A 26,682-nucleotide genomic window follows, 5' to 3' on the forward strand; every position below is an offset into this window, starting at 1 on the left:
GCAGGGTCTTCTCTGTTCACAGAATTTCTGATAGTTTGATGTCTGCTGGCACTGGATATCACTATTTTGGCATCTCTCTCTCTGTCTCAGTGAGCACCCGCTGTGGTTGTTGAAAGTCTGTGATGGGATCTATGGGATGCAACTGAACAGTGGGACCCCTGAGCCCTTTGTCCCACCACCTGGGCTCCCTCTCACACATGTGATGCTGAGACAAGCTGTGAATCTCTGGCAGATATTGCACTTACACAGACATCCGTAGGTAGGGACACAGCCAACTGAATTACATGAATGCTTCTGCAGCCACTCATAACACTAATGATAGAAAGTCGCCCCCCCTACAGCTCTGCAGCCTTGCACCCCTGGATCATACCATCTTGCCTTAATCAGAAGCCTGATCAGTGTGAGTTTATTACACAGGGTCCACCCCTCCCTCACTGTGAATAGTACATGAACCAGCCTTGTAATGGAGCTGAGATTTCCCAAGAACTTCAAGCAAAATACACCAGTTTAAGTAGAGCATAAAACAGATTTATTAACTACAGAAAGATGGAGTTTTAAGGATTATAAGTGGTAGGAATAAAAGATCAAAGTAAATTACCATGGAAATTAAAGATAAATTCACAATCTAAACTTTACACCTTATTACACTAGGGCGTAGTTCAGTTATGCACACAGGAAGGCTTAATGCTCGAGCTGCTGCACATGCTGGGCAGGCTTAAGGTCGGGCTCCCCATGGCAGGAGAGAAGAAGACTCGGCCCCTGGAGGGGCAGGCTGGGGCTTCCTGGATCCCATTTGCTCACAGCCAGCGTCCTGCCCCCACTCCCAAGTCATCCATGGCGCCCCCAGGTCGGCCAGAATGGAGCAGCAGTTTTCACTGCACTACGTCCACTTATGGCTTACAGGCAACTCCCAGACTCACCACAGTCCACCATCTCGGCCAGAAAGGAGCCCACTCAGCCTCACCATTGCTGCTTTTCCTTCCCCCCAGAACCCCGCTTCTCCTGGGCTGCAAGTAGCCATCCCTGGGATGCCAACAGGCAGCCACAGGGGTCTGTCTCTCAGCAGCCAACCGCACCTCCATGGGTTCAGCCCTCAGAAGGGCAGGTGGGGGTTTCCTGGATCCCAGTTGCTCACAGCCAGCCCAGCCTCCACCTCTAAAACCATCAGTCATGCCCCCAGGTTGGCCATAAAGGAGCCGCCATTCTCCACTTGGACTCAGCTTTGCTTGTTTTCCTTTCACCCAGAACCTCCCTTCTTCTCCTGGGCTGCAAGTAGCCACTCCTGGGAAGCCAAGAGGCAGGCACAGGATTCTACCTCCCAGCAGCCAACCACACCTCCCCAGGCTTTGCAGAATGAAGGGTGGTGCTCTACTAACCCCACTTAGCCGCACAGCTTCTTCCCTGCCTTCCTCAGCTCAACTTTCCTCTATTGCCCCATTCCTGCCTCACTTCCTCCTTTGGCCAGTCATGCAAAGGAGCCCAGCAGGAAGTGAGAGCCTCTATAGGCCAACCTCCAACAGCAGAGGTGGCCAAGCCACAAGCCTCCAAATGGTGACTGGCCTAACTACTCTAGGTTTTCCAGCCTGACACCAAGGTGCTTTCTCCACTGCTGTCAGCATCCTCTGTCATGCAGGGGTTGGAGTTATCCCAGGGACAGGCCAATAGGAGGAGTGCCCTTTCTGAATAACAAGGGGAATCTGGGAAAAGGAAGCCAGCATATTTCTGCCTGGTTTTGAACCAGGGACCTTTTGCGGGTTAGGCAAATGTGATAACCACTACACTATAGAAACTCCACCTACTGGGTTGTTGCTCACTCTGGCACAGACTGATGGACAAATCTAGAGAATGTGGTGGTAGCCCCTCGATAGGTCAGCTGGCGGAGCAGAGGACTAGAGCCAGCACTCAGGAAGTCGTCCTTACCTCGCCCGTGTGACTCCAGCTTGAGGGAGAGCTTCTTTTTCTTCTCCTTGCTGACAAAGAGCAAGAGAAGAATGAAAGGTCAGGTGGGCCAACTCGGTGCAGAAGCCCATGCTGTCTTTTCCTGCTGCATAGCCTGAAATGAGGGACTCGTGGCAGTTAAAGGAACTGCTGCACTCTCAGAAAACATCCCGCCCGTGCATAAAGGAGGATAGAAGAGCCTGTTAGTCTAGCACGCTCCCAACTGAACTGTTTCAGCAGCTGCTAGGTTTCTTTTTGGCCTGTTACTTTTCTGTCTGGGATGTTGTTGTCAGCTGTGGCACAGAAAAAGGACGTCATTGCGAGCTGCCCATAAAGATAAGATTAACTTTTGCCTTCCTTGCTCGGCTTTACTTGCTTCCTCACCCTATTCCTGCCTTAGTTCCTGTGTTACCTGAAGGCAACGGGGGCCCAGCAGTACGAAGAGGAAGTTAGACAGCTAGACCCTGGTGGCAAAAGTTCTACCACCGCTTGCCACCCCACTCTCTTCTCCCAGCTTCACATATTGACCGCCAGGGACTTGGTGCCCAGCAGCGCAACGGAAGGCAGTGGACAGAGCCACCCTCGCCTTGAAGCTCTGGCTCATTAAACCGTATCTTCAGTCGCTGATGGCCAATGAGAGACCAACAGCGCTTGCTATTTTAGCACTTGAAAATGCCATTGGTTAGTCACTGGATCTCTTTAATGCTGTTACATAACAAATGAAAATAGAATCTCAGTGTGACATTCTGTACCTTTGGGGGAGTGTGCTGTAACCCCCATATTCCTCATTTTCATATAATCGTGATCTTATATACAGAGCATGCCTTGTAAGGTATCAGGGGAAAGGATATGATCTGCTGAAAGTCATTTCTCTACCCATAGATGTTTACCATTCATGCATATGAAGTTATGAGAATTGTGCAGTGTGGTTATCACTATGCTGTAAGGTGGGGGAGTCAGCCAAATATTAGCTCCCCAGTGACAACAGCAAGGAAAGTAACCAACACCCGGACAGGGTGTCAAACAACCCATCAACAGCCATTGTTCAGCAAGGGAGCTACAGTGCAATCACTTACCTGCAAGAGGACACCCCAGGGGAATTGCTCAGACTTGCTTGGAGAGACGCAGTGATGCTCACCTGACTCTGAAGGGGGAGCAAAGCCAAGAGGGAAGAAAGGACATGATAAAAGCAGAGACATTTGCCATGCTTTGTCTCTCTCGTCCACCTACATCTACAGACACCCCCACACCAAGCAACTGAAGCGCTGACGAAAGGGGAGAGCCTGGCTGAAAAGCCACCAGCCGGCCTGTGGTGAGAAGCATCTAAGTTTGTAAGGGCATTGAAAGGGTTAAGATCAGCTTAGAGTGCATTTTGCTTTTATTTCACAAAAACAACGAGGAGTCCGGTGACACCTTAAGAACTAACAGATTTATTTGGACACAAGCATTCGTGGGTAAAAAGCCCTCTTCTTCAGATGCATGGAGTGAAAATTGCAGATAGAGGCATAAATATATATTGGAACATGATGTAAAGGGAGTTACCATACAAGGGGAGAACCAGTGTTGAAGGCTAATTCAGTCAGGGTGGATGTGGCTCTCTCCAAGTAATTGACAGGGAGGTGTCAATACCAAGAGAGGGAAAATTGCTTTTGTAGTGAGCCAGTCACCCCCAGTCCCTCTTCAAGCTCAAATTAATGGTGTTAAGTTTGCAGATCAGTTTTAACTCTGCAATTTCTCTTTGAAGTCTGTTTTTGAAGTTTTTTGAATGGCTTCTTTTAAATGTTTACTTTGAATGGCTACGTTTAATTGTGTTATTGAATATGAACATGCAAACGTGTTATGGAAGTCCCATGTGGTCTAGTGGTTAGGATTCTTGGCTTTCACCCAGACAGCCTGGGTTCAGTTCCCCACACAGGAACAATGCAGAGCTTCTCCTTGGAGGGGAGACAGGAAACAAAAAGAATGGGAAGGGATCCTGCCAGCAGCAGAGCTGGATAGAGTTGGAAGCAGTACTGGATTTGACATGGTGCCATAGTGCTAGGCCCAAGCTCTGAAGGGACCTGTAACAGTAACTTCCTCCCCTCTGCAGAAAGGGAGCCTCAGAGCAGCCTGGATTCAGTAGGGGAGCTGAGACCCCATAGGGCCCTGGGAGCTGTAGTTCCTTGACCAGCTCCCTGCCTTGGAGCAGAGAAGGAACATTTCCCAGCATTCCCTTGGCTGCTATGAAAGGGAGGGGGGAAGCTGTGAGACTCCATGTGCTGCAGCTTGCTGTGGCTGGGGGGCGGGGTGCCACCTGTGAATAGGGAAGAGGTGTGACCAAGAAGTAGAAGGCTTTGGCCCAGGTAGCACCCTCAGAAGACTTCCCCAGACAGGCTTAGGGATGCTGGTGTGACCTTGCCTGGCAGCCCCCAAAGATGGAACTGGGTGGACTAACTGGACAGAGCCCCTCTCTATCTGAAGCTGGGCAAGGGAGGTATGTGGATCCCACCAGAAGGTAAAATGGTAAGTAAGGAAGGGGAGGCTCTACTGGACCTGGACAGCTTCAGATACAGGACAGGAGGATTTCCACTTCTGAGCCATGAAAATAGAAATTGACTTTTCCTTTCCAGATGTATCTAATATTCATAAAGGGAATCTAGCCCCTGCCTTCCAGATCTGAACACCTCAAAATCAGGAGTGCTCAAGCTCAATTTGGGCAGCTGTTACTTCATTTCTCCCAAATCAAATATGCTGATCCACTGTCATTTACTGTAGAAAAAGTAGGAGAAAATTGAGCAACAAACGTTGGGGTCTTCACAGTGCTAACGAGGGCTGGAATTGCTATTTTCAACAGCCATTACACTTTTTTTTTTAGTTTTGTTTGTTTAAAAGGAAGACAGTGATATTGCACTGGCAAATTCCCCATAGAAACAAAGAATGGAACAAAAGAATAATAAAGGCACCTCAACTTTCCTCATTTATGTAGGACGGTCTTATTAGATGGATCCAGACATCTTCCAATCACAGAAGCTGATAATTGTTCCACTTTACTGCAGTTCTGTAACCATGCAGGAACCTAGAGGAGGAAAGTGCCTAACTCCAGAGTCTGCAGCTGCCTAGGGCCAGTGCTGAGGATTTAGAGTCCCTAGTGCTGCCCTTGCAAGGTTCAAGCATGCTCAGCCTTGGCATTGCCTCCGCTCCTGCGGCTAGTAGCTGCAGCTGTCTAAGGCTGGCCTCTGGCAGTTGCCCCATGGCTGTAGCTAGAGAAACTACAAGTGGCTCTATGACTCCTGGGGCCATTAAGCTAGAGCACCTAAAGACACTGGAGTTAACCTCAAGGAACAGAGGTCACCAGTAGGAAAGGAATGTCGGGGGAGCAGGGAAGGCGGGAGCAGGTCAGGCTTGCAGAGGGAGCTTCCAGCTGGTTGGGAGCATGTCCAAAGTAGAAAGGAAACAAGTATGGGGAGAGGTGGTGGTGACCAGGTAGCAGACTAGCACGTAGATGGGAGCAGAGGGAGAGACGCTGGTGTCTTCAGATTCCCAAGGGCTAAGTCCTCACTTTGGGGAAATGGTGTTTGCAGGTGGCTTGCTCACATGGCAGGATGGGGGCTGAGGGAGGGATCTGTCAGAACTGATCAAGTGTCTGCTGGCTTTAGGACTTTGAGCTGAGACTAGGACCACATGCAGTGACTGGTGACATGGGGGGGTACTGGAGACATGGCTAGAGAAGGTCTGAATGAGGAAAGAGATAAATCTGTGGGGAGTTTCCTTGGTCACTATGAAAGTTCTGCTCACTGTGGACACTGGTAAACCCACATGGGTGTACAGCTCAATAAGAAAACCCGCGGGCTGAGGGAGCTGTGTATGGCAATGCATATAGTCATGGAGAGGTGTGTGATCAAAATGAAAAATGTCTCTGAGGTTCAGTACCGGGTATACGAAGGCACCAATGGCACTGCCCCACCAGGCCCACACTCGGAGCCCACAGTGACTATACTGGGGCCCACAAATATGTTTGGTGCCAGGGCCAACAAAAGGTTAATCCAGCCCTGACTGCCTGAGCACTATTTCAGCCTCACATTTTTGGGTGGAACTCCCACAGTGAGAGCTGCAGAGCACTCCCCCGCAACACACACGCACACACTCGTCCTGGTGTTGGGAGGGGAACAGGAGAAAGGACAAAAGAAGAGATGAAGAGAAAGGAGGGAGGGACAGGTGGATGGAGGAAAAGGTGAAACACAAAGGACAAACCCTAATGTCCCCATGATTCTAAGGGACAAAATCCCAGGTGTGGAATAAAATTCTGCCTCCTTAAGCTCATGTTTTCCATGCCTAGAATTCAACTCTCACCAGATGGATCAGACTGAACAGGTTTCACACCTCCAGGAGGCTCTTACCTTCTAAAGAGGGACGGCTGTTTTCTAGTAAAATCACTACAAGGGAAGGAGAAAACTGGAAAGAGATTTCTCCTGGCGCTCACGTCCGTGAACCCGAATACTCTCTCAGTCCTCAGACAGATACCTGGAGAAGGAGACTTGCTGAAGCAAAGCCACAGGGGTCTCTGAGGTTTCCCTAGCCCCTGGCCCCTGACTGATGTCAGGATCTCTCTGTGAGGTCACAACCTGCTCACCAGTAGTCTTTGACCAATAGTGTGAGGTCCTGCAAAAGGCCTTTGTGATGTCACTGCCACACCCCGCCCTTGCTGTGCCAATGTCCTGCCCCGGCCAGGCACTTTGGAGCTTTGAGCTACTCCCTGTGGATCACCTCACTCAAGGAGCTTTTCTATAGAGCATCCTCAGATGTCTAAGCACACGAGTGCCATGGCAATGAACTGACACACATGGCACCAAGATGAGATCATTAGTAGACTAACCTATAGAAGGACACCCCAGCATTAGTAGGGGAGAAATCCCTACTGAACATGCATTACACCTAGCAGCCCCTGCGTGGGGTCGGGCAGGGGCTGCGGAGGGGGGAGACCTGGGAAAGGGATGGATGGAAAATGTCTGTGCAGCCGGGACATGGCCGGGGGGTGAGGGGAGAAGAGCAGGTGACCCCTGAGGAGCGGGGAGAAAAAGGGAGGGCTGAGATCCCCTCGGAATTACCACTGCCCCCTCCGTGGAGACCCCCCTCCTCTCCTGTCCTGCCCCCTTTCTCCCTAGAGAGCAACAAGCAACATCCAGGCTGACACCCCCTTCCCTCAAACCCCTGAGAAGTTCCCTGTTCCCCTCCCCCCATTGTGCCCCATTTTCTCTCCCCTTTGCCAATGGCCAGTTCAGATCTCAGGTTTGGGGTGTTTCCCCCCATTTTCACCTGCAGTGATTTGTCCTTGTGTAGGTGGGAAATGGTTCCCCCGAGTGATTTCTGAACTGGGCAGAGGCTGGGGGGGGCCTGAGACAGGGACACCTCTGGGCTGGGCTGGGGGGGCCACTCTCTGCTGGCAACAGGGCGTGGGAAGGGCCAGGAAGGGGAGGGGGGAGCAAGTGTCCCCCATAGAGAGGGTCCAGCCCCAGGCTGCTACCAGTAGCACATTCCTATCCTGGCCGGGGGGGGGGGGGCTTTCTCCAGCTGGGACCTGCCCCCTAGGCAGCCCCAGGCTCTGACCGCACCAGCCCCACCTGGAGCCCCCAGTGAGTGAGAGACCCCGGAGGGGGAGGGGGAGGGAGCACTGGGCCCTGACAGGAAAGTGACTCTCTCCCCTCAGATCTTGGTGTTTTCCTCTCATGTTATCAAATATGCAGTTTGTGACACAATTTCTTTGCAAATCTCAAAGATTCAAATAAAATAACCTAAACATTTGCCCCACTTCTCTCTAATTGTCTATTTCTAATTGAATATGCCCTGAGATTTTCCTGTCTCTAATTATAAAATAATAAGAAAATCTCAGATTTACACCTTTTCTCAGATTATTGAACACAAAATGTTTGCAAATGTTGCCCATTTCCTCTTTACTCATTTATCAAGTATTCATGTGAAACACTCAGATTTTACCTCCTATCAACAACTGATATAAAATCCCTCTGATTTTCCACTTTCCTCTCTATAATTTGCAAAATGGATCCAAAATCTCTGATTTCCACCCTTTGTCTTTCATTTCTGAACACTGATCTGAAAGCTCAGGTTTTCCCTCTGTGTCATTATCAAATGTCAATTAACAATCCTCTCAAGTTTTGTGCTGTTCCTTATGTTTCTAAATCCCAAAAACTTCTTCCTTCGGGGGAACCTGTTGCCCTGAGTCGCTCTCCATTCTGGATGTTGCAGGGGATTAAATTTCCCAGTGATTGTCTTTCCCCTCTCCTTTGAGGATCATTTGTTCCCTCTTTTAGCTCTGTTAGATATTTGCCAAAGAAAGAGACCAGCCTGATATTTAATACACATCAAAGCCAGAGGCCTCCCCCTGTTTGGGGATCAGTGGTTCACAGCTGGTAGTGGGAGAGTTGGCTGGCGCCTTTTCTTTTCTCCAGCTGGCACAGGATGAGGGGGTCACTCTGAGTGCAGCATGTCTTGAGAAGTATCCCAAACCACAAGACAAATGGTCTCTGTGAAGGGTTGCTTCCCACAGTGCTAAGATGTAGCCACCTCTGGCAGGATCCACGGTGGCTACTATTTGCTAGTGACAGGCCACGGAAATTTCTTACCTATTTTGCCCCTCCATGCCAGGCCTGCACAACATACGGCCCACGGGCAACGTGCGGCCCGTGAAGTCTCACTGTGCGTCCCGCAGCCGGGAATCAAAGGGCTCTGGGCTGCCCGTAGCCTCGGGGAATCCAAGCCCCTTTAAAGTTCAGCCGCGGCCGGGATTCAAAAGGTTCTGAGCTGCCCGCAGCCGCAGGGAGCCCAGAGCTCTTTAAATCTCAGCCGCGGCCAGGATTTATAGGGCTCTGGGCAGGCGGGCGGGGAGCTCAGAGCTCTTTAAATCCCAGCCACCAGGGCCGGCTTTAGGCCAATTTAACCAATTCCCTTGAATCGGCCTCGCTCCTAAGAGGACCCCGCACCCAAGCCCCAGTACCAGCAAAAGCCAGTGCGCTGTACCAGGGTGGCCCAGTTTCCTCAGTGGGCAATTTAAAAGGCCTGGGGCTCCCAGCAGGGGCTGGAAGCCCAGGCCCTTTAAATTGCCACTAGAGCCCTGCTGCTGGAGCCCTGGGGTATGGCTGCGGGGCTCTGGGGGCTATTTAAAAAGTCTAGGACTCCCATTGCTTCTACCTCCCCGGCCCTTTAAATAGCCACTGGAGCCCCGCCGCTTCCCCAGGGTTCCCGCGGCTATTTACAGAGCTGGGGCAGTGGAAGCAGGGGCGCCCCGGGCCCTTGAAGTAGCCCCCAAGCCCCAGGCTGCTGCTGCTACCCTAGTGGGAGAGGGGGGAGGAGGAGGAGGAGAAGGAGGCACTCACCATAGAGGATGGGCTGTACCCCCTGTACCTGCACCCCCTGCCCTGCCTGCAGCCAGCCTGTCCCCAGCCAGCCACTGCTGCACCCCCTGCCCGCACCAGCCCCGCACCTCCTGCCCTGCTTGCACCAGTTCCTGCCTGCAGCCTGCCCATCTCCAGCCAGCCCCACACCACCTGCCTTGCCTTCAGCCCTGCACCAACCCCTGTCTCCAGCCAGCCCTGCACCCCCTTCCCTGTCTCCAGCCAGCCCCTGCCACACTGCCTGCCCTGCCCGCACCAGCCCTGCACCCCCTGCCCTGTCTCCAGCCAACCCCTGCCATACTGCCTGCCCTGCCCGCACCAGCCCTGCACCCCCTGCCCTGTCTCCAGCCAACCCCGTACCCCCTGCCTTGCCTTCAGCCCTGCACCAACCCGTCTCCAGCCAACCCCTGCCGCACCCCGCTGCCTGAAGCCAGCCAGTCCCGCACTCCTTTGTCTCCAGCCCTGCCAACCCATGCCGCACCCTCCCTGTGGCCCTGCCTGAAGCCAGCCAGCCCACCCCACACCTCTTGTCTCCAGCCTGCCCACACCCCTTGCCCAGCCTGCAGCCAGACCCTACCTCTCGCATCCTCCCCCTCCCCCACCTCCAGCCAGCCCCATATTCACTGGTGCCCTGCAGTTCCGAGGGAAGTAACCCTGCACACCTGCTTCAATGAGATGGGCAGGGAGCAGCTGGGACCCACACATGTGCACCCTAGCACACCCTAAGGGAGTGGCAGAGCTCATTTCTAGTTCAGACCCATCTTTTTAAAAAAGAACTTTTAGGTAGGGTTAACATACATCTGTACTTTCCCGGACATGTCAGGCTTTTTGGTTCTTAAATCGCCATCTGGGAGGAAAATACGGACGTATGGTAACCCTACTGGTACAAAAAATACATACTGTGGCAGAACTTTTTATAGGGAACCGGTTGTTAAGAACTGAAAGGCTTTTTTTTCCCCAGTCATCCCTGCGGGGCCCCGCACTTCCTAAAGCCGGCCTGCCAGCCACGGCCGGGATTCAAAGGGCTCTGGGCTGCTCGCAGAGATTCCTGGCTGCAGCTGAGGTTTAAAGGTCTCAGGGCTCCCCACCGCCACGGGCAGCCCAGAGCCCTTTGAATCCCGGCAGCAGCTGAGATTTAAAGGGCTCAGGGATCCCTGTGGCTGCAGGCAGCACAGAGCCCTTTGAATCCTGGCGGCAGCTCCAGGGGATGGAGTGAGGCTGGGATTTCAAGGGCTCAGGCTCCCCTCAGCAGCAGGAGCTCTGGGACCTTTAAATCCCTGCCCCAGCCCTGAAAAGCTCCGGGTTCCCCCAGTCATCAGAGCCCCAGGCCCTTTAATTTGACCCTGAGGGCTCCCAGCCACCTCTTTGGCTGGGAGTCCCTGGTTGATTTAACATCAAGTAACACCTCCCCACCACCAACCTTCCTTTTTGATCCACAGCTGTTTTGGTGGGGCGGCGCTGGGGAAGGAGGGTTTGTTTCTGCAGGGCTGGGCGGGGTGTTTCCGCCAGGCTGGGAGGTCCTGAGTGGGGGGTGTTTCCGCAGGGCCGGGGGTTTCGGTCCTCAGCTGTTTTCTTTGGAGTATTGTGGCCCTCGCTGTTTTACTCAAAGTACTGTACAGGAACTTTTCAGGGGGATTAAGGCAAAATGCCACATTTATTAGTAATACAGGTATCAATTAATACTCTATGATATGCACATGAGATATATATCACAGTCATGCATTCACGCACACACACAGACATAAACACACTCCGTCTTGCTGTTGTTACCAACTAGTTGCTCCCCTTAACTGCACTGGCCAGGTGAGTTAGATGGGGGAGGGGTGGAGCCGGGCTTCTACCGATCCAAATCGATGGTCCGATGGTGACAAGACGAGATCCGGGGTCCTTCTGCAAGACACCTCGCATTTATAGCAGCTTCCCTCTTATGCAAATCTAGACCAGATTCAAAATCTGGGTCTGCGTCCGTTGGTCTTTGTGCTGCTTTTCTCTGGGTGTTGTCCCAATGCTGCTCAAAGAGGGTGTTTTCTAAAGAAGGTGCTTGCTTCTAATCCCTGAGGCCATCAATATGTCTGCTCTTCTTTATTGGGCCCACTTGACAAGTTGTATTGTCCTTTGCTCTGGCTCCCATTCCCTCTTCAACTGTTGTAGCTGTCTGGAGGTGGGTGTCTTCCAAGCCTCACTCATTCACACCTCATTCAGTCAATAGAGCGATTGATTACAGAGTGCGGGGGAAGATCTTATTCTACTTCTAGCAAAAAGGCACATGTTTTCTTTTACTTTAACTATACTATCCTTAGGGGCTATAACATTTGGTACAAAGTTTTCTACCAATTCTCTATATAGGGATCTAATACAAAGTTGTATGAAAATAGAGAGGCACAATGCCAAGTCATATGAATTACAAAATAACATCATGCCGGATGCAATGTCATAAAGATAAAGATACTTAATACAAAATAACACAATGCAACGTTATAAAGATTTATAGAGATAGTTAATACAGAGATTTCTCTACATCACCACTTTACGAGTTGTGCAGGCCTGCTGACGGCATTCGTGGGGCTTCTTGCTCGTGTGGATTCTCTGATGCTGAATAAGGTGAGAGCTGCGATTGAAGGTTTTCCCACACTCACTGCATTCATAGGACCCCTCCTGTGTGTGGATTCTCTGATGCCGAATAAGGTGTGAGCTGCGACTGAAAGTTTTCCCGCACTCAGTGCATTCGGGAGGGAGAGGATAGCTCAGTGGTTTGAGCATTGGCCTACTAAACCCAGGGTTGTAAGTTCAATCCTTGAGGGAACCATTTGGGAATTGGTCCTGCTTTGAGCAGGGGGTTGGACTAGATGATCTCTTGAGGTCCTTCCCAACCCTTATAATCTAGGATTCTATGATAGGATCTCTTCCCTGTGTGGATTCTCTGATGCCCAATAAGGTGCGAGCTGCGACTGAAAGCTTTCCCGCACTCATTGCATTCACAGGGCCTCTCCCCTGTGTGGATTCTCTGATGTTGAGAAAGGCCTGATCTGTAAGTGAAGTTTTTCCCACACTCAGCACATGTATTTTTTTTGCTTTTCCCTGCAGATTTCCTGCTGTATTCTGGTTTCCTTAAGGCCCTTCTGAGTTCCCTGACAGGAAATAAATTTATCCATTTTCTCCCCTGGCTGGTTTCCCTGCTCTTTTTCTGGTCTGTGCTGAACCTCACACGTCATTGCATCACCTGCTGTGATAGAGACAGAAACCTCAAACAGGGATGGAAAGGGGAAGGCCAAACCAAAACAAGTGCTGGAGAGAGGACAAATAAAAATCAGGAACTCAGCTCCCCCCAACAGGAGAGAGGAGGGGATCAATTCAGCCTTCACATCCCATCCAAATTCACAGGGGGAAGGGAGAAAGCTACTGCCCGGTGTCTGCTAGCATCTATAGGAAGCCTTGAGCTATATTTACCCTGCGGATGCGACCCCTGCTATGGACAATAATGAACTGAGAGACTTCCCAAGAGCTTTGTAGGGCATCCTAGATGTTTCCTTCAGGCACTTACAGATTCTGAGTTGGTTTAATGTTTCCTCATCTGTGCGGGGAGATCTCAGGATCTCTCTTTCCTCTGAACCCTGGAGCTCTGGGACCCATGGCTCTTCCCCTTGTTCCAGCTGGGAGATCATATCACGTTGGAAAACCAGAAACTCCGCTCAGATGAAAGAAAACAAAGGAGTTCAGTTGATTTCATACAACTTGATCATCAAAAACATTCTGTTAATTTATCTTCAGTGCTTAGTGTGACCTAGTGTGCCTGGGGCAGTCCTCACTGAAAATGCCAAGGTCAGAGCAGGCTGAAAAAGGGAGAGCAGATGCTCCCCATACTGGTGGTTAACACTGAAGTTAAACTCACTGACCAGTCACAAACTGTGCTTCTGATCCCACACACTGGTTAACGAGACTCTGAAAAAAGAAATCACACGGCCCCCTTTATTGCATGACAGTTCTCTGACTCCTAATCAGCAACTAGGTCCCGTACAGTGAGAGGTTATTTAAAAACTCTGCTCACTGTGATACAGCATGGCCAGAGGGCAGCAGGAGAGTGATCCTAATTGGATCCAGGAAGTGGGTGGGTAGAAGGTTAGCCACATTACCCAGGTTTGGATCTCATCCAAAATACCATGCTGCCAGCCAATCCTTTAGCAATTAAACTAAATGTTTAGAAGAAAGAACAAATGAAAGAATGAAGTTAAATTCCATCCTTCCAGACAATTCTTTAGCATCTAAACTAAAGGTTTAAAAGAAAGAAAGACAGAAAGAATTTAAATGGAAAAGCAGTCAGATACATTCCAAAATGGATATATCAGGTTCTTAGCAGTATTGGTGAGTTGCTGGCTTGAAAGTCTGTCTGGAACGCATCCACAGCTTGGATGGGTCATTCAGTCCTTTGTTCCAGGGTTCAGTTTGTAGAGAAGTTGCTCCAGAGGTAGGAAGGGGGATTGAAGACAAGATGGAGATGATGCAGCTGCGCTTTATATTCCTTTTGCCATGTGGCTTGTACTTCCTGTGTCCCAAACACAAGCTTCACAGCACATGGCATGGAAAAGCTTTGGAGGTTTCATTACACAGGCAAACCCCGGCATGTCTTGCTGACTCAATAGGTGTATCCCCTTGGTCCATAGGTTCATTGTACAGCTGATGACCCTCAATGGGCCATCAAACAGGCTAGGCAATGTTGATGCCAATATGTCTGAGGGTGTCACCCAGAAAAACTGCACAAGTCTGGAAATACAGATATACCTTACATATCTGTAACTCACAATACAAAGGTGATAGAAACATAGAAACAAAATTATCATACTTGGCAAATCATAACATTTTCACTGACACTTTACATGGCATACCTAGCATGATTCATTGCAATTTTATCAGATTATATTATTTTATTATTAATACCAAAGTGTCTCACAATTTCATGCAGTCTCACACTTGCTAAACTAGTGAATTCCCAGGACCAGTTCCCCAGGTCCTTGAAGATGCCAAACATTGTGCTTATGAGGGATTGAAATACCCACATATCTGCTGGGAACACACACACAGACACTGTGTCAATTTGTACCCCTGTGTTCACTCTTCTAGAAAATTATGATCAATTTTGTACCCAGTATGGCTTGTGAGGTATCATTAGAAAACACATAACCTACTGAATATTATCCTCCTGTTAAAATGTGTAGTAACACTGTATGTAAAATTGTGAGATTTTACAGTATGATATTACTGAAAAAGTTACAGTTCTGGGGAACACCCACAGACCAGTTCCTCAGAGACAGCAAGGCAAACAGCTGGTCAAACAGCCATTCTCCTGCAGGGGGAAGGTGTGAAGACATTAAGGGCTGGTCTACACTACGGGAGGAAATCGATCTTAGATACGCAAATTCAGCTACTCGGATTACTCACCCATCCTCACCGCGCGGGATCGATGTCCGCAGCTCCCCCTGTCAAATCAGCAACTCCGTTGGGGTTGGTGTTGTTCCGGAATCGATATAAGCGCGCTCGGGGATCGATATATGGCGTCTAGATGAGACGCCATATATTGATCCCCGAGCAATCGATTTTAACCCGCCGATACGGTGGGTAGTCTAGATGTAGCCTTACATTCCATCACAGGGACCTATTGAGGCTGTTGTGGAAAACGACCACAGGATTAATATTTGAATCAGCTCAGCCTGAGGCTCTTTTCTTGGTTACAAGCACGCAGGGGGCGACAGCTATTGGAATACTGTTCCTGAGCTAAAAATCACACAAGCCTTTTACAGTTTAAAACCACAAACAATGACACATACGTTGCACGTTAATTTCCTTATTTGGAATATATTGCAAAATATGATGCAGGTCAAAAGCAAGCTGAACAATCAGTTTTCCATATTTGGCCTTTCCTGTTATTTTTATTACACCTGGTGATATGGGAGCAAGACTCTCCATGTCTCAAGAAATGTCACTACCAACCTAGGCCATTTTCACATGCTGGGGTGCAATCCAGATCGGCGAGGAGTTGTGTCATCTGTAATCCTGGGTGAGATTCAGTGTTCTGCTGCTGGAGCTCCCCTGTCTGGATACTCCCAGCCAGCGTTCAAGGACGCACTGAGTGTCTGTATGATAAGTAACCCTGGACTGGCAGCTCTGACTCCAGCCGCCTGCTTGTTACACCCCAAGCACATTCTGGTTTGGGTAGAGAAGGCTCAGGGTTTGAGAGAAGGCTGGGGGTAGGAAGCTTCTGTTCATTATGCTGGACCTAACCCCAGTTTTACTTGAGTAAAGAGGAGATATTTGACATTGTGTGATGCTGCTCCTGTGCTCTGTTCCCAAAGTGTTCTGCAGCAGAGGAGGGTCTCTGGTAGTATGTATGTTACTGGCCTATTGGGGTGATGCTGAAACAGGACAGGGTACAGATGGCATTGTGGGGGTGGCATGAACCTTCACTCTTCATTTCCCCTTCCAAGAACAGAAGGGACAGGAATCCTTACCCAGCAAGACCATCGTCTCATAGTTCCCCTGCATGACATCTCTGTAGAGGGCTCTCTGAGTGGGGTCCAGCAGAGTCCCCTCTTCCCTGGAGAAATACACAGCCACCTCCTCGAAGGTCACCGGCCCCTGAAAGAGCAGGAGTCCAATACTCAGTACCTGCTGACCCACTCACAACCCCACTATTCACGGAACAGCAGCACCAGGGAAATGGAAGCTCCGGGAGGCACATGTTAACAGAGTCCCAACCCACCTTGCTTACAGCAGCCAGGAGGCATCAGAGGGTAGAAAGAGAGAACCTTTGTGTCTCCCATCTGACAGACAGAAGTAGGGTCTTCACATTTATCACATAGCTACTAGCCAGAGCTTAATATAGGAGATGGGGCTGTCTCTGGACCCTGATAGTGGCTCCCTGGTAGGAATCCAAGCACTCTCCAAATAAAATATATGGAAGAAAGGGGAAGTCAATCATAAAGAATAGAAGTTAGAAGGTCAGAATTGTAGTGCCCATTAACAAAGGTTTAGAGAAAATAGAGCCTATCAAACTAACGGGATATCCTTATTGGATGAGATAAAAAGTTTGCTTGCAGCTAATAGTATTGATGTAATATACCTAAACTTCCGTAAGGGACATGACTTGATTAGCACAATATTTTTACTAAAAAAAACTAGAATGATACAAAATAAACACGGCATACATTAAATAGATTAAAAACTCTGATAGTAAATGGGGAACCATGATCGAGTGGATTTCTTTCTAGCAGGTTCCTGCAGGGATTGGTTCTTGGCCCTGTGCTATTTAACATTCTTATCCATGACTTAGAAGAGAGTACAAAATCATCACTGATAAAGTTTACAGTTGCCACAAAGATTGGGGTTGGTGGTAATTAATGAAATGTCAGTAGATTCAGGCTCCATCGCTGAGAGTCTGGGAAGTCGTACCAGCCCTGGCTGGATGGTTATTTCCTGTTCCACAAAGAGGGGAAGTTCCATTCCCAACTCCTGTGCCTTGAAATTAGGACCTATCTGACACTACACCCCCATATTCATCATAGTGGTATGATTATAATATGATTAGGACATAATTATGATCTATTTTGTAGAAGATGCATCATGTGTGGTGTCACTGGAAAAGTTCTGATTTGCTGAATATGATTATCCTATTTGTGTGCACATATCATGTTCGTATCTGAAGTTATGGATATTGACTCTGTATCTGTATTTCAAATGTGCTTACCCTGGGTAACACCCACAATGAGCCTTTCAGGTACAACAATGAAGAAGCCAGACAGTGCTGATGGCTCAACAAAGACAATGGACTGTGGAAGAGCTTAGCCTTCCTGTGAATGTTTCAGCCAGCCTATGAGTCATGGCTACTATGACTCAGCAGGGCCTGTGACCAGACCACATGACACTAAACTCCATTTTAGTACCTGTATTTTTCCACAAACTGGACTAGGAACTGAGTTTGGAACAAAAGGTTCCCACCATATGGAAAAGCTACATAAAGTGGGGTGTGACATCATCTCTTGGCCTCATTCTCCACACAAGAGAACTTCTGGAAACACCTGAGAAACAAAAACGGATGTGGGGGAAGTGCTGCTCCCAGGATCAAGAGATTTCTAGCTTGTGTATGGAAACTTGGGGGACTGCTTGTACCATCAGTCAGGGTGAGAAATTGCTAATTCAAATTCTATCCATCTAGTATGTTAGGCTTAGTCTGAGTTTTGGTTATTTGCTAAATAATCTGCTTTGATCTGTTTGTTATCACTTATAATCACTTAATCTATCTTTCTGCAGTTAATAAACTTGTTTGATGCTTTATCTTAACCAGCGTATTTTGAGTGAAGTGTCTGGGGAAAATCTCAGCTTGTTGTGCACATCTGTCCCATATCGAGGGGAAGGGGAACTACATTAATGAGCTTGCATTATAGAGATCCCTGTGCACTATAAGATGGTATCATTCTGGATTTATACTACAGCAAGTGTGCAAGGTTGGGGAGTGGGAAATTGGCTCTTGTCTTCTATCTGTCCTTGAGTGGCTTAGGTAACGCACTCAGGTAGCTTAGTTGGCTGCATGGCGCCACCTGCTGTTGTGTTGGGTGATAACAGGCCCTGGAGAGGCTGGCGAAATCTCCAGCAAAGCAGTGTGAGAAGGGCCAGCCCAGCGTGAGGGTTAGAGGACACAGCAGTTCCCAGAAGCTCCACAAACTGCCTCCTGGGGGTGACAACCCATCACGCCCTACACTACACAAGTCTCAGCAGGTTTGTCACATGCTGTCCCCTCCCTTTCTCCACCCGAGATATTTCCTGCTTCCCACCACTTCTAGCAATTACCACCCTCTTATGCATTTACTGCTCCTCAACCTCCAAACAGAGCCCGCCACCCTGATAATCTCTTACCTGAGCCAGCTCCATTGCAGCCATTTCCTTGCCCCTGGGAGGACGAGATGATCTGCAGCGAAACATGGATGTTATTCTCTGGCCTGCCGGGGTGAAAAGGGCAAGGTGTGAGAATTCAGACTAGGCTTTTGTCCATTCCCCTAGCCGATTCCCCCCAGCTTTTCCCCTGCTAATGCACATTCTAGGTTCTAACACACTGTGAAGCACAGAGTGACCTTATTCCAGTACAGGCCTAGCCCCCTCCCACCAGGGTGTAACCCTCTGACACATGGGGAAACCCTCCCAGTAACAGTCTCTCTCTTACACATATCAAGTTTGCGGACAACACCAAGCTGGGAGGGGTTGTAAGTGCTTTGGAGGATTGGATTAAAATTCAAAATGATCTGGACAAACGGGAGAAATGATCTGAAGTAGATAGGATCAAATTCAGTAGAGACAAGTGCAAAGTACTCCACGTTGGAAGGAACAATCGGAGGCCAGAGAAGAGCAGAAACAAAGGAGTCACTTTGGGGGATTCTCCCTGTCATTGTCCCCAAGGCAGCTGTCTCAGGTTTACAAAGGTGTTTCATGTTCCAGCCTTTGTACAGTCTCTCCTGGGAGTGCCCCTTTCATGGACTGGGCCTAGTTTTAGTTTTTGGTAGTTAACAAGCTTGGTTTATTGTTCATCTAACCAGTATGTGTGGATTGAAGTGTGTTGGAAACTCTGTTTGGGATAACAAGCTGGTGCATGTCATTTTCCGCTGATGAAATGACAGACTTCATATGAGCTTGGGTCGTTCAGTAGCGTGCTGGACAGTGCAAGATGCACATTTCTGGGGGAAAGTTGGGCACTTGAGAATTTGCTGGTTTTCTCCTGAGGTGTAATTCATGAGTGGCTGTCTAGCAGCACTCAATACTGTGTAGCTGGGAGTGAGTTACATGCTGGAGACTGTGTGTTAATTGGCCAAGAGGGGCTGTTCTCGCGGGAAAACAGTGGAAAAGGCACCCCATGCTGGAGGACTGAGGTACAGCTATTTAACAGTCCAGATTGTACTCTGGGTAACATCACAGACACTCATTATGACAGAGCCTCTTACAACACAGAGAAAGTAAATCCATGTCCCAGAAATCGAAGACTCCAGACAGAGGGCAAGTGTCCCTGGCACTGCTTCTTGCTGACAGAGAGGTTCAGAGACAGTGCGAGAATCCTGGGGAAGCTGGGAACAGGAAGCATGGGCTGGCGGGGTTCGGTGGAGAAAGGGAACAGGAAGGGCAGGGATATTACTGAATCCAGGATCTTAGCAGTACTAGATGACAGGATAGCACATAGTGCAGCCCATTGGAAAACACAATCCCAACTATACATACAAAATGATGGGGTCTAAATTAGTTGTTTCCACTCAAGAGAGTGATCTTGGGGTCACTGTGGATAGTTCTCTGAAAACATCCACTCAATGTGCAGCAGCAGTGAAAAAAAGTGAACAATGTAGGAAATAATTAAGAAAGTGATAGATATGACAGAATATCTCATAGATCATATTTGTAAAAACAGCAAATAAATCCATGATACACCCACATCTTGAATACTGCATGCACATGTCACCCCATCTCAAAAATAGAAATATTGGAATTGGAAAAGGTTCAGAAAAGGGCAACAAAAATGATTAGGGGTATGGGACAGTTATGCCAGACCTAACCCCCAGTTTCACTTGAGCAAACAGGAGATATTTGACACTGTGGAATACGGCTCCTGTGCTCTGTTCCCAAAGTGTTCTGCAGCAGAGGAGGGTCTCTGGTATTATGTGTGTCACTGGCCTATTGGGGTGATGCTGAAACAGGACAGGGTACAGATGGCATTGTGGGGGTGGCGTGAACCTTCACTCTTCATTTCCCCTTCCAAGAACAGAAGGGACAGGAACCCTTACCCAGCGAGGTCACAGTCTCATAGTTCTCCTGCATGACATCCCAGTAGAGAGCTCTCTGAGTGGGGTCCAGCAGAGCCCACTCTTCCCTGGTGAAATACATAGCCATCTCCTTGAAGGTCACCAGCCCCTGAAAGAGTAAGAGTCCAACACTAAGGACTTGCTGCCCCACTCACAGCCCCACTATTTGTGGCAGAGAAGAGTGAATCAAATGGAAGCTCTGGGTGGATCATAGTCAGGAGAGTCCCACCTCGACCTGGCTCAGAGTATCCAGCAAATGCCAGGGTGAGGGGATGAAGAGAGAGCCCCTTATCTCTCCCAGCATATCCATCACCCCACTACTAGCCACTGACTGATACAGGAGATGGAGCCCCTAGCAGGGTCCAGGGAGAGCTCGCTGGTAGGATGCCCAACACCCTCCTCATTGTGAGGAGTGGGATATGAAGGGAGAGGCAGCTCCAATAAGCCTGACTCATGGGTGTCCCCTTAATATCTCACAGCAGCTGATGGTTAATGAGGTCAGGCTCCAGCACTAGGAGTCTGGTCAGTTTGACTAGCTCCATGTAGGTGGGTTATTTTCTCTCTTCACAAATTAGGGCATTTCCACCTCCAAACCTCCTGGGTCTGTTCCTAGAATCTAGACCACTTAGTAAATAACTCCCAGCAGGTCTGCCACACCCTGGCCTCCTCCTTTCCCCACGCTGTGAATTTCCTGCCCCGCTCCAACCTCCAAACCAGACTCTGCAAACCTTCCCACCTCTGGTGTATTTGCTCTCCCTTTCCTCCAGCAGGAACCCACCAGCAACCCCCCGATAATCTCTACCTGGACTGACTCCACTGCAGCCATTTCTCTTCTCTGTCCCACGCCAGGCTGGGATGAGCTGGAGCAAAACATTCTGCAGCCTGTCTGGGGGAGAAGGGCAGTTGTGGGCGTTTCAGAACCGGTTTTAGTTAATTTCACATCACAATTCCCCCAGGCCCTTTCCCTGCAGACAGACACCCTAGATTCTGTCATGCTGGGAAATGCTCAATCTGTTTATTACAATTTAGACCTGGCCCCTCCTGCCAGGCTAAGTCCACAGACACATTTTTAACCTCCCTTCTCTCTCCCCTCACCCCTTCTCTGAACACAAGGCTAGAAAGAGCAGAACCAAAGGAGTCACTGTGGGGGATTCCCTCAGACACTGACCCCACGGCAGCCACACCCCAGCAGGGGGAATATGGAGTCAGAAACTGGCTTTTGCTCTGTCTGATCCTTGTTTTGTTCACTGGAAAGTGGTTCTGCCCCAGGATGCAGCAATACATGTGTCTGGGTGGACTAGAGAGCTGGAAATCTCTCCCCCACATTCATCTCTCCTTCCCCTGTCCTCTCTCCCTGCCCCTCTGGCTGGGACAGTCCCATTCCTGGGGGCTTTGCTCTCCCATGGCTGGATTTCCTCCTGGCAACCGCTAATGGGAGGAGAAATGAGGTGGTGGTGTTTGTGCAGAGTCACTTTCTTGCCAGACCCTAGGACATTCCCTGAGGTCTTTCAGTTACCTGGAGACTCTGGCTCAGAATTTAGTAGTAACAGGGCCCAGGACTGCCCTAGGGGGCTAGGACCAGCTGCAGAAAGTCATCCCCTGGGCCGGGCAGAGAAGAATCTTTAATTAAGGTCACTTCTCAGCACAGAGCCCCACTGGGGGAGCAGCAGCTGCCAAGCCTGGTCTCCCAGATCACAATGGAGGCTGCAGCATCTGACCCAGGAAGCTGAACCCCAATATCCTGAGCAGAGAGGGACGGAGTGTATGAGCAGCTTCCCTCCTTTAGCTCTCTGGGGAGAGCAGCTAATGGGAGCCCCTCCTCACAGGGTGAATGGCTGATCTCATTTGACCCACTGTCCATCTGGAATCACTCCTTGTCTTTCCATACAGTGACTCTGGATTAACAACGGTCTCAATGACACCGGATTTCAGAAAGAATGAGTTCAGAACGCTGTGGAAAAGACCATCGTGTGGCAGTGCTGACTCCCTTCCCACCTCCCTCACCCCCGCAGATCTAGGACAAGGACTGGGGGCAAAAATTTTCCAAACGGAACCGAAAGTTCCTGCAGTTTTCAAAAGAGGAGAAAAGTAAATTCTGTGAATTCACACTAACAGTGTTTGCTAAGTGGACAGAAAGTTATCACAGTGACAGGGCACGTGACTGGGGAATGGACTTGGTGACCTGGTGACTAGGAGCCAGGACTCTGGTACAAGTTGACCAGAGAGAAGGATCATGGTTAGCAGCAGCCCCCAGACACCCCCTAGTACCCAGAGCCCAGACCCCCCAGCCAGGGGCCCCAGACACCCCCCAGCCAGGATCCCACCAGATATTCCCTGGGACGCAGCCCCCAGAGTCCCTGGCCAGGGACCCCAGATACCCCTCAAAGCCCCACCGGCCAGAGAACCCCCACCACACCATGATTGCCAGGTTGGGAATCCCAAAGGGTTCCCCCCCACCAAGAGCCCCCAGCAGCCAGGGACCCCCTCAAGGGACCCCCCCCTACTGGGAACTCAGTCCCTCACTGCCTGCCTAGGAACTTCCCCACCCTCCAGAACGATCTACCCTGACATTTGCCTGGGACCCTCTCCTCTGCCCAGTGTGACCCCCTGATGCTTTACAGTGCGACCCATCACTCTGCTTCCCTGGCATGCCCTCACCTAGTGCCAGGGATCCCCTCCCCCAGCTCTGTGCACTGGGCATGGCAACAAAACCAGGAACCAGCGGGGGAAGCACAGACAGAGCCCCTGGCACAGAACCAGGCTCCCTCTAACCCTCTGTCCCGCCTCCCCAAGAGACATCCAGCCCCACTGTTCTGCAGCCACCAGGCCCCCAGCGATACCCACCTCCAGGACCCATAGCCTCAGGGATGGGCACATCAGAACCACCACCCCCGAAAACCCCAAACCTCCACAACCCACCAACCTGACTAGGGTACCCCCTGCCCAGCCACCCAGAGGCCTCCCCCTACCACAATGCCCCTTCAGCTGCAATCTCCCCACACAGACACCCTCCCTGCCCCTGCAAGTGTTACCTCACAGAGTGTGAGAAGTGGCTAGAAAGTTAACACCACCTCCTGCTGGCCAGTCACACAGGCAGAGGGAGCCTGGGGAGTGCTTCTTTAACAGGAGAATGGAAGGCCTGGAGGGCAAGAAAGATCCACGGGCTGTCACTAGCAAATAATGGCCACCATGGATCCACCCCAGAGGCGGCTGCATCTTAGCACACTGGGAAACAACCCATCATATTCAATTAGAAATAAAACAACTAGAGAGAAGTGGGGCAAATGTTTGGGGTATTTTATATCAATCTTTGACACACGCAGAGAGAACCCTGTCACAAACGACATTTGATAACATGAGAGAAAACCACCAAGATCGGAGGGGATTTGATGTTGCTATTAAATAACTAGTGGAAAAGGGGGACTGTTGGACTGGATTTTATATGACTGTCCAATACATAAACAGAATGTGATGGTCCCCCCCGGCCACGGGGCAACCATTCACGTGAGCAGCTCAGAGCCCTTTGAGGAGCTGATTTAAGGGCGGGGGGTGGGAGCTGGAAGACTCCCTGGACAATGGAAGGGGGCCGCAGGGGAATTGGGAAATGGGGTCTGGGCAGTCTCCATGGGGGATGTGCTCCTCCCTTCCCTTCCCTGCCCTGGCAGAGAACGGGAACCTCATCCCATCCCACTCCAGTGGGAGCCATGTTCTGGGGAATGACCCAGGGCAACAATTTCCCACCCAAACAAGGACAAATCGCTGCAGATAAAATGGGTGGGAAAATCCACCCCCCATCGGAGTGATTTTAAATTGCCAGAGCCACGCCCCCAGGAGCTGCCCTGCCCATGGGCTGTGCCAGAGCCCCGCCCCCAGGAGCTGCTCCGCCCACGCTCTGTGCTGGAGCCCCGCCCCCAGGAGCTGCCCCACCCCTGCTCTGTGCTGGAGCCCCGCCCCGAGGAGCTGCCCTGCCCCCGAGCTGAGCCAGAGTCCCGCCCCCAGGAGCTGCCCGCACCTGGGATGTGTCAGAGCCCCGCCCCCTGGAATTTCCCCATGTCGGGTCTCTGAGCTTTGTTCTCCTGCCGCCTTCTTCCCAGCACCCGCTGCTCCCTTCCTGTGTCTGCAAACACCCCCCCTCCCCCGGGGCCGGCTGCAGTGCTCGCTGAGGCTGACTCCAGTGGCTGAAGTTGCCTCCATCTCTGCTTCACCTGGAGGGGGAGAGACAAAGAGAGGAGATGGTCCCAGGGTGTGAAACCAGAATCAGGGGGCAAGGAAAGAAGGACTGTTTGGAAAGGTGGGGTTTTTTTGTGGGGAGGGTGAGCCAGAGGGATTCAGAAGAAGTTGGGCAGCAGAGGCTCAGGGAAATTGAGGGGAACCTCCTGGGTGTCTCAGTGTTGCCCAGGGTTTGTACAGCACCTTGCATAATATGGGGTCTGATCTCAGTCATGGTCTGTGCAGCACCTGGGAGCCCTGATGTCTGTTTCCTGATCACAGGCTCTGGGAATGGAGAGAGGGAAACCTCAGCACCTGAAGGTTAATGCAGCCCTGTGTGCAACCCCTGCTAGGGTGATCCGACAGCAAATGTGAAAAATTGGGATGGGGGTGGGGTTAATAGGCACCTATATAAGAAAAAGACCCAAAAATCGGGACATCTAGTCATGCTAGTCCCTGCTGTTCTCATAAGGGGTCGGCTTAGAGAGGGTTTGGCTACACTTGCAGCTGTCCAGCGCTGGGAGTTAAAGCTGTCTTCCTACAGCTGTTTAGGGAAAGCGCTGCAGTGTGGACACACTGACAGCTACCAGCACTCTGTCATGGCCACATTTGCAGCGCTGTTGGGAGTGGTGCATTATGGGCAGCTATCCCAGCATTCAAGTGGCTGCAATGTGCTTTTCAAAAGAGGAGGGTGGGGTGGAGTGTGACACGGAGCGTGGGGGAGACAGAGCGAGTGGATTTTTGGAGCTGACACTGTGTCATCTCCCTGTCTGGCAAGTTCAAGCCTCCTCCCCCATCCCTCTCTCATTCACTAAATGCAAATAGCCGCCTTTGTTCTTTTCCTCACAGACCAGATAAGCCGCTGATCCAAAACAGACCCTCCCTCCCCCGTGCCCACCCGGCTGCTTCTCTCCTCAAGCAAACACCAGCTGTGGGTGTTCCAAAGGGATCCCCCTGCCTCTGCTCATTCACTGCAAACAGTAACTGTGTTTGGTTTTTAGATAAGCAGCTCCGGGAGCCTTGAGCTCACACCAAAACAAACAGAGGCATCACACCAAAACAAAGAGCGTTATCTCTACTTAAAAGCATTGTGGGAAGGTTCCGGAGGTCAGTGACAGCGTAGTAAGATTAATCACTGTTTACACTGGCACCCCAGCGCTGCATCACCAGCTCTGTTCTCTTTATTCCTCTCGTCGAGGTGGAGCACATGCAGCACTGTAGCCAGGGAGATACAGCGCTGTATGTGCCTTGCCAGTGTGGACGGGGAGTAAGTTACAGCGCTGTAAAGCCACCACCTGCACTGTAACTCTCCAGTGTAGCCAAGGCCTGAGTTGTAGTAATAATAGCAGCCAAGAATCCGGTGGCACCTTCTAGACTAACAGACGTATTGGAGCATGAGCTGTCGTGGGTGAATACCCACTTCATCAGATGCAACAATAGTCCCATATGGGCTAGTGTTCAGGATACCTGGTTTTCACCCAGGTGGCCTGGGTTCAACTTCTGGTGTGGGAAGAGTGCAGAGCTTTTGCCCAGAGTGGAGGCAGGAAATGAAAGGAACAGGAAGGGATCCTGCCAGCAGTGGAGTTAGACAGTGTAGGGAGGGGACCCCAGAAGTGGGGGTGGGGCAGTGGTTTGGTGGGAGATGAGGGAAGGATCCCAGCAGTGCGGGAAGTTGACAACCTGGAGAGCACAGGCCTGGAATGGGGACCTGGAAGAGTGAATGTGTCCCTCTAAACCCATCAACTGCAGACAAGGCAGGCTTGGAAGAATTGTGTATTTGTTGGTAAATGTCAATTTCTGTGTAAACACACAACCCAATGGCAAAATATTTCCATCAATAATCATCAAAATTGACAGATGGGCAAAGTAAGAAACATGCTGCTTGAGAACTTATCATGTTGTAGGAGCAGCAGTGATCTGTATGCTCTGTATAACCTGTATGCTCAAAAGGTCTGTTAAACTCCCCCAGCTTGTGTCCTTTCCCGCTTTGAATGCCTGTGAAGTGGCTTTCCCACTCTCCTTTGTACCTCCAGTGAATGCCCTTCACCCGGCCCATCTGGCCAGTGGTTCGCTGTGTTACATTCTATTGCACCTCAGGGAGACTGATCTTCATCGCACCGTCCATCGCTGCGCTGTGGGACACTTACCTTAAAGGATCCTGACATCTCCACTGCCAGGCCTGTCCTGGGAGCGTGAGTATGAGTGTGACACCCTCCCCCATCCCTTCTTTTGAGCTTAGCTATCAAGCTAATAAATGTGCTGCTTTCTGCCAAACTCTGGGGGGGAGGGGCATTATTAATCCTCTCTAAGCTTACTAACTGACCCCA

General features: G+C 50.4%; 1 protein-coding gene; it reads left to right on the forward strand.

Moving 5' to 3' along the window:
* LOC127052622 (zinc finger protein 560-like) overlaps positions 1–26,682 on the forward strand; it is a 521,510-nt gene that overhangs the window by 359,964 nt on the left and 134,864 nt on the right.

The sequence above is a fragment of the Gopherus flavomarginatus genome, chromosome 5, assembly GCF_025201925.1.
Source record: "Gopherus flavomarginatus isolate rGopFla2 chromosome 5, rGopFla2.mat.asm, whole genome shotgun sequence".
Taxonomy (NCBI): domain Eukaryota; kingdom Metazoa; phylum Chordata; order Testudines; family Testudinidae; genus Gopherus; species Gopherus flavomarginatus.